The sequence below is a fragment of the Phyllobates terribilis genome, unplaced genomic scaffold, assembly GCF_046119375.1.
Source record: "Phyllobates terribilis strain yellow unplaced genomic scaffold, ASM4611937v1 Scaffold_5__5_contigs__length_657084704, whole genome shotgun sequence".
Classification (NCBI taxonomy): domain Eukaryota; kingdom Metazoa; phylum Chordata; class Amphibia; order Anura; family Dendrobatidae; genus Phyllobates; species Phyllobates terribilis.
Window position 1 is genome coordinate 525,267,116 of NW_027362765.1, and position 6,779 is coordinate 525,273,894.

A 6,779-nucleotide genomic window follows, 5' to 3' on the forward strand; every position below is an offset into this window, starting at 1 on the left:
ATGTAAGCACATACAATGTATATGTTATACTATATGCATAATACTGTGAAAAAGTTTTAGGCAGATGTGGAAAAAAATTATACAAAGTAAGAATGCTTCAAAAAGTCTTAATAGTGTATCAGTTAACAAAATGCAAATTAACCCCTTAACAACCTTGGACGTATAGGTACAGTACATCCAAGGTCGCCTCCCCCTTTTTGATGCGGACTCTGGCGATGAGGCCGCATCTTTTCCAACACATGACAGCTGATCTGCTATCATGTGCCCCTAACAGCCGTGGGTGGAATTGCGATCCACTCTCGGCTGTTAACATGTTAAATGTCACTGTCAGACTCCAAAAGCGGCATTTAACATGGCCGTGCTGGGAGCGCATTATAAGAACTGCCCATCGGCGCTCTCATCTTATGATCGCTGATGGGTCACAACCCAGGGTCTGCAGGAGACCTCTGTTATTGTCATAGCTGATCTGCTGTGAGCGCCATCTAGTGGTCGCTGCTTTTCAGCAACACATAGCAGGGCTCAAGCCCTACTATTTTTGCACAGGTGATCATGTGATCGCAGCTTCTAGTCTCCCATGAAGACTACTGCAGCATGTCAAAAGTGAAAAAAAATGTTTTTTAAAATATTAAAAAATAAATAGAAGTTCAAATCACGCCCCTTTTGCCCCATCCAAAAAAAAAACAAATAAAAGAAAATCCAAAATACACATATTTGGTATCACCGCGTTCAGAATCACCTGATGTATCAATATATAAAAATAATTAATCTGATTGGTAAACGGCGTAGCGAGAAAAAAAATCAAAATGCCAGAATTACGTTTTTTTGGTCATCGCAACATTGCAATAAAATGAAATAACGGGTGATCAAAACATGGTATCCATAAAAACGTCAGCTTGATATGCAAAAAATAAGCCCTCACCCAGTCCCACATCCCAAAAATGGAGACTCTATGGGTCTCGGAAAATGGCGCCATTTATTTTTTCTTTTTTTTACAAACTTTGAATTTTTTTTTTACCACTTAAATAAAAAAGAACCTATACATGTTTTGTATCTGCGAACTTGTAATGATGTCGAAAATCATAATGACAGGTCAGTTTTAACATTTAGTGAACATGGTAAAAAAATATATATGTATTGTGGAATTGCACTTTTTTTTACAATTTCACAACTCGTTCCACAAAAAACAAGACCTCACATGGCCACATTGACGGAAAAATAAAAAAAGTTATGGCTATGGGAAGAAGAGGAGCAAAAAGTGAAAACGCAAAAACGGAAAAACCCAAGGTGGTGAAGGGGTTAAATAAAGGGTAATCTAAATTAAATCAATATTTGGTGTTTTCTTTCTTTCTTTCTTGGTTTGCTTTCAAAACAGCATCAATGCATCAACAGCACCTTCTAGGTACACTTGCTCACAGTTTTTGAAGGATCTCGGCAGGGAGAACTGATCACAGATCTTCTGTGGATGTGGACTTGCACAAATCTTGCAAGACTTTATGATGTTGAGATCAGGGAATTTGATTCGGACTGGATCCTCTGCAAATTGATCCGCTCATCTCTACCTGCTGCCATGTTTTTGCACCCCAGTTCCTAAGTTTTCATGCATAGTTCAGTTGCTTGTTCTTGTTTCATGTTGAAGGTATGGTTTTGGCCTCAATTCTTCCTTGAATACCCATTCTAGGGTCACACTTCTCTGATCAGTAAATGGGTGTAGCTGTGTCCCAATGGTTGCTGCCAGTTCTGAGCTGATGGCACAAAATACAAAAAGCACAAAAATGAAAAATTCCCTGCTCCTGAAAGAGTTCATGCATATACATCAAATTGATTGAAAAGAAAAATAACAGAATTATTCCAATTAATGTGCATGCCCATGAGAGGGCATGAACTACAGTGGCCACCAAAAGTTTAGCATTTTTTTAAAGTGTGATTACTTCTGTCTGGTTGTTGTGGTGCCATTTCCCTGGTGATGAATTGAAAGTGCATGAAGTTGTCATCATGCAAGGCCTTAATTTTAACCAAAATGCTTTTGAATATAGGTATGGGCGTTTAATTAAAGAAAACTGACTGCCAAAAGTTTTGCATATACTATTTATTGATCACAACAAAGAGAGTAATTAATTGTTTACAATGAGATAACTTAGTATTTTGTTGCATAACCTCTTACTGTAATTGCTGTACCACACCGACAGGGCATTGAAGCCACTAGGGTATTCAAGACATCTTGAGGGATCTCGCTCCATTCCATTTGCAAATCTGCAAACAATTCATCTTTCATTGCTATTGGTACGGGCCCAAACTCGTCGCCCTAACTCATCCCAAAGCTGCTCTATTGGGTGTAAATCAGGTGATTGGCTTGGCCATAGCAAAGAAAAATGTTTGCCTGTTGCAAACCAATTTTTGACTAAATTGGATGTGTGCTTAGGATCATTGTCTTGGTGGAATTTCCATCTCCTGCCTACTTTGGTTTTAATATGTGGCAGCATTACATTCTCCAATATATCTTTGTACATGGTAGCATTCATATTTCCATCAATTCTATGCAGATGGCCAATGGCAGATGCAGAAAAGCAGCCCAAAACCATAACATTGCCACCACCAAGTTTCATTGTAGGTGTTTGGTACCTTACATCATTATGTTTTCTAATTGGGTGGTATATATAGTGCTTGCCATCACTACCAAACAGATTGAACTTGGATTCATCCAACCACAACACCTTACACCAATCTGTCTCTTTCCATTGGCTGTGTTCTTTGGCAAACTAAAGTCGGACCTTCAGGTTCTTTGCAGAGATGAAAGGCATCTTGACTGGAACTTGTGCATTCAACCCTATGGCTCTTTCCCATTGCACCACAGTTTGGTGTCTCACTTTGACCCCATATTCTTCGTCCATGTAGTGCGAAATCTGTACAGCACTTTTAAAGACATCAGATATCGACGTTTTCTTATTAATGTGATCAACTCTGGAGGAAGTTTTCCGTGGTCGTCCACTTCTAGGTTTGACAGCTGTTCCATAACCTTCTTTTTCTTTCTTTAATATACATGACACTTCACTCTGAGAACAGTTGAATTCCATAGATACCGCTTTTTGGCTTTGCCTGACTTCACTCTCAGAATAATAAGCTTCCTGACATCTGGTGATAAAGGTTTGCCTTTGCCATGTTTTAACCTAAAAACACACATAAAAAAATAAATAAATACATTTTAGGCAAAAATCGACTACCCATGACAAAATATCCAAAACATTTGACCCAGCAACTGTTGCAAACTAACACATAAAGGGATAAAACAATGTCAAACACAATTTTCGTCATTATAGCTGACAACTATTTGCTGGCCAGGAAAATGGCATCACAACAACCAGAGAGAAGTAATCACACTTTTAAAAAAAAATGCAAAACTTTTGGTCACCACTTTATATTGTTTAAACTAATTTGATAGGCGGCCACAGACAGACATAAGCCAGACAACAGAGTACGCCTGAAGCCATTGTGTGCGTGCCCACGGTGATACTATAAGCACTCTGCCGTCAGTGCCAGTGTCAGAGTTTTTATATTGCACCTGGCACTTTTCCACTTGTCCCTGCATAAATATTATGAACTATTTTGAATTAAGGCAAGGTATTTTTAGGCTGTAACATTATTTAATTATTATGATAATTCCATAAATTGCCGCACTTTCATTTAGATCATGATCGTTAATCCATTCTGGGGTACAAAAAAGAAAACTATTTAAGCAGTTCAACAATGAAATTACTATTTTTACGTTATATGTTTGATACCGTACTTGTTTTTCAAGGGGATATATATTTATTCGGACATTTGCCAAAAATGTGTCATTTTGGTATACATTTAGCAAAACTTCCTGAAAAACAGAATGGATAGATTTTTTTGTAATTAATTTATCTTTTACAATATTTAATAGCAAGTGTATTACAGACATAAAACTATATCCTTTCTCGGTATGAAATGTTTTTGTTGGCTACAGGATTGTCTATATCAAAGTGAGATTTGCAGAGGTGTAACCCTAGGGTATCTCATGATATCAGCAGAATTACGTTCAATGTTTATCCCGGCTCAACAGCATGTCTGTGCTTGGCGCTGTTAGAACATTATTGATTGCCTAACAGTCCAGGCAGGGATCAAATGAATTCATTCCTATTTACAAATTGCTTTTGGCAAATACTATCCCCTACATCAGGACTGTAATTTAACCTTTATTTATTCCTATTAATAGTCTTATACATCTTGCTTGAATCTATTTATGTGCGCTATACAATTGTTTATAGCCACAGTGTTGGACTGATCAGCTGCTGAACACTGCCAGCACTTATATTACTCCTTGTACAGAAGCTGTGAACCATTCTGAGGGAATCTACCAAAATGATCCCCCTCAGCCCCCAAAAAGCAATCAATATGTTTGCACATTAAAACGTTTAGATGCATGTGAGCTTGGCAAACAACATGTGAACATCGCATCTTATCTGAGGCTGAAGATGGCAAGTTTGTTGGGTAAAAGCTGTTAGTATCCATATTTTCTGATTACATGGCCAACATACCTCTATCAAAAAGAAAGAATAGTTTCTTTCATGCATCTATTATTTTATATTTTACAGGAAAATTAAATACTCACATGGGTTTTAATAATAAAAAAAGCTACCTTTTCCAGTAACAGCGCCATCTCTTCCATTGGCTGTATCTGGTATGACCCAATTTATAAGTGTCTGTTTGTTTGCATTGAGGTGCTGTAAGTACCTGTTTTATAGAGTAATTAATAAAGATACGTTTTTAGGGTTTTTTATTTACTTCGGTTGTATACATAAGGGCCCCATATTTATTATTGTTTGTTGGTTGCACCCTTGTATCTACAGTATTATATTATGTAAGCAGGCTGGACAGCAGTGTGAGTAGCCTCTTCTTACCTCAGCACCCAAGGAATCTCCAGTATTAGATCAGATAGACATAAACATCAGCAGCGTGAGTAGCCTCTTCTTACCTCAGCACCAATGGTAACTCTAGTATTTGATCACATAGACATAGAGGACAGCAGTGTGAGCAGCCTTTTCTTACCTCAGCACCCAAGGAATCTCCAGTATTAAATCAGATAGACATAACATCAGCAGCATGAGTATCCTCTTCACACCTCAGCACCCCTGGTATCTTCAGTGTTGGATTAGATAGACACGGTATAGAACAGTGTGAGCAGCCTCTTCTTACCTCAGTATTGGATCAGGTAAACAGGGTAGACAGCAGAGTGAGTGGCCTCTTACTTCAGAACTCCTGGTATCTCCACTTTAGATCAGATATGGTAAACAGCAGTGTGAGCAGCCTCTTCTTACCTTAGCACTCCTTGTATCTTCAGTAGTGTTGAGCGAACATGCTTGACACTGCTCGGTACTCGCCCGAGCATCACGCTACTCGGGATGATCGGCGAGCACCGAGCATTTCCGGGTTACTCAGGCGGGAGCTCGGGTCTCCGCCCTGCATCTTTGGCGCTCTTTACAGAGCCAATGAACATGCAGGGATTGCCAGCCAGTCACTGTAATGCCGCAGCCATGTTGGTTGTGGGCATTACATTGATTGGCTGGCCATACAGCGTCACCTTGAGTATTTAAAACCGGGCGCCGCCATCTTGGACACAGACGGCTGGGATCAGACAGTGTAGGGACAGCGCTGCTGATTTAGGGAGAGATATATACTGCGAAATAATTAGTTTAGGGTCTGTAAAGGCTGCCAGATCAAACAAACAGTCCTTCTCAGGACTAATATCCATCCCAGATATCAGGCAGGCAGGCTGTATAGGAGACGCAGTGATTATACCAGCAAACGCTGCATTACAGTCCTGTGTGCTCCTGTTGCTGAAATTGCTGGACTTAGCTCCAGGTCTCGGGGGCCAGAAAAAATCCTTTTTTTTTCATCTAAATCCTCTTTTTTCCCTCCTTCACACTGTACAATTACCCGTCTTATTAACCTTTTGGTGTCCATCGCCCCCAAAAAAAAAAAAAAAAAGTGTGTCCGTGACAGTTCAGACACAAATATATCTGCTGAAAATAGTCTGGTGTAGGCCAGAGAAACAGAAGTGTGGTTTTGCAGTTCCACGGTTCAAACCTCTGTATTATCCACTTTTGGGCCATTTGTATCTAAAAAAAAAACAGTTTGAGTGTGTGGCTCACTGTTCAGCCGCAAATATATATATTTAAAAAAGTCTGGTATACACCAGTAAATTATAACTGTGGTTTTGCTGTTCCACGGTAAAAAATCTCTATTATCCTGCTTTTGGCATTTTTTGCTGTAAAAAAAAAACTAATAGTGTCTCCCTGATATTTTAGACACAAATATATCTGTTGAAAATAATCTGGTGTAGGCCAGAGAAACAGAAGAGTGGTTTTGCAGTTCCACAGTTCAACCCTCTGTATTATCCATTTTTGGGCCATTTGTATCTAAAAAAAAAACAGTTTGAGTGTGTCGCTCACTGTTCAGCCGCAAATATATATATTTAAAAAAGTCTGGTATACACCAGTAATTTATAACTGTGGTTTTGCTGTTCCACGGTAAAAAATCTCTATTATCCTGCTTTTGGCATTGTTTGCCGCAAAAAAAAAATAATAGTGTCTCCCTGATTTTTCAGACACAAATATATCTGTTGAAAATAGTCTGGTGTAGGCCAGAGAAACAGAAGTGTGGTTTTGCAGTTCCACGGTTCAAGCCTCTGTATTATCCACTTTTGGGCCATTTGTATCTAAAAAAACCCAGTTTGAGTGTGTCGCTCACTGTTCAGCCGCAAA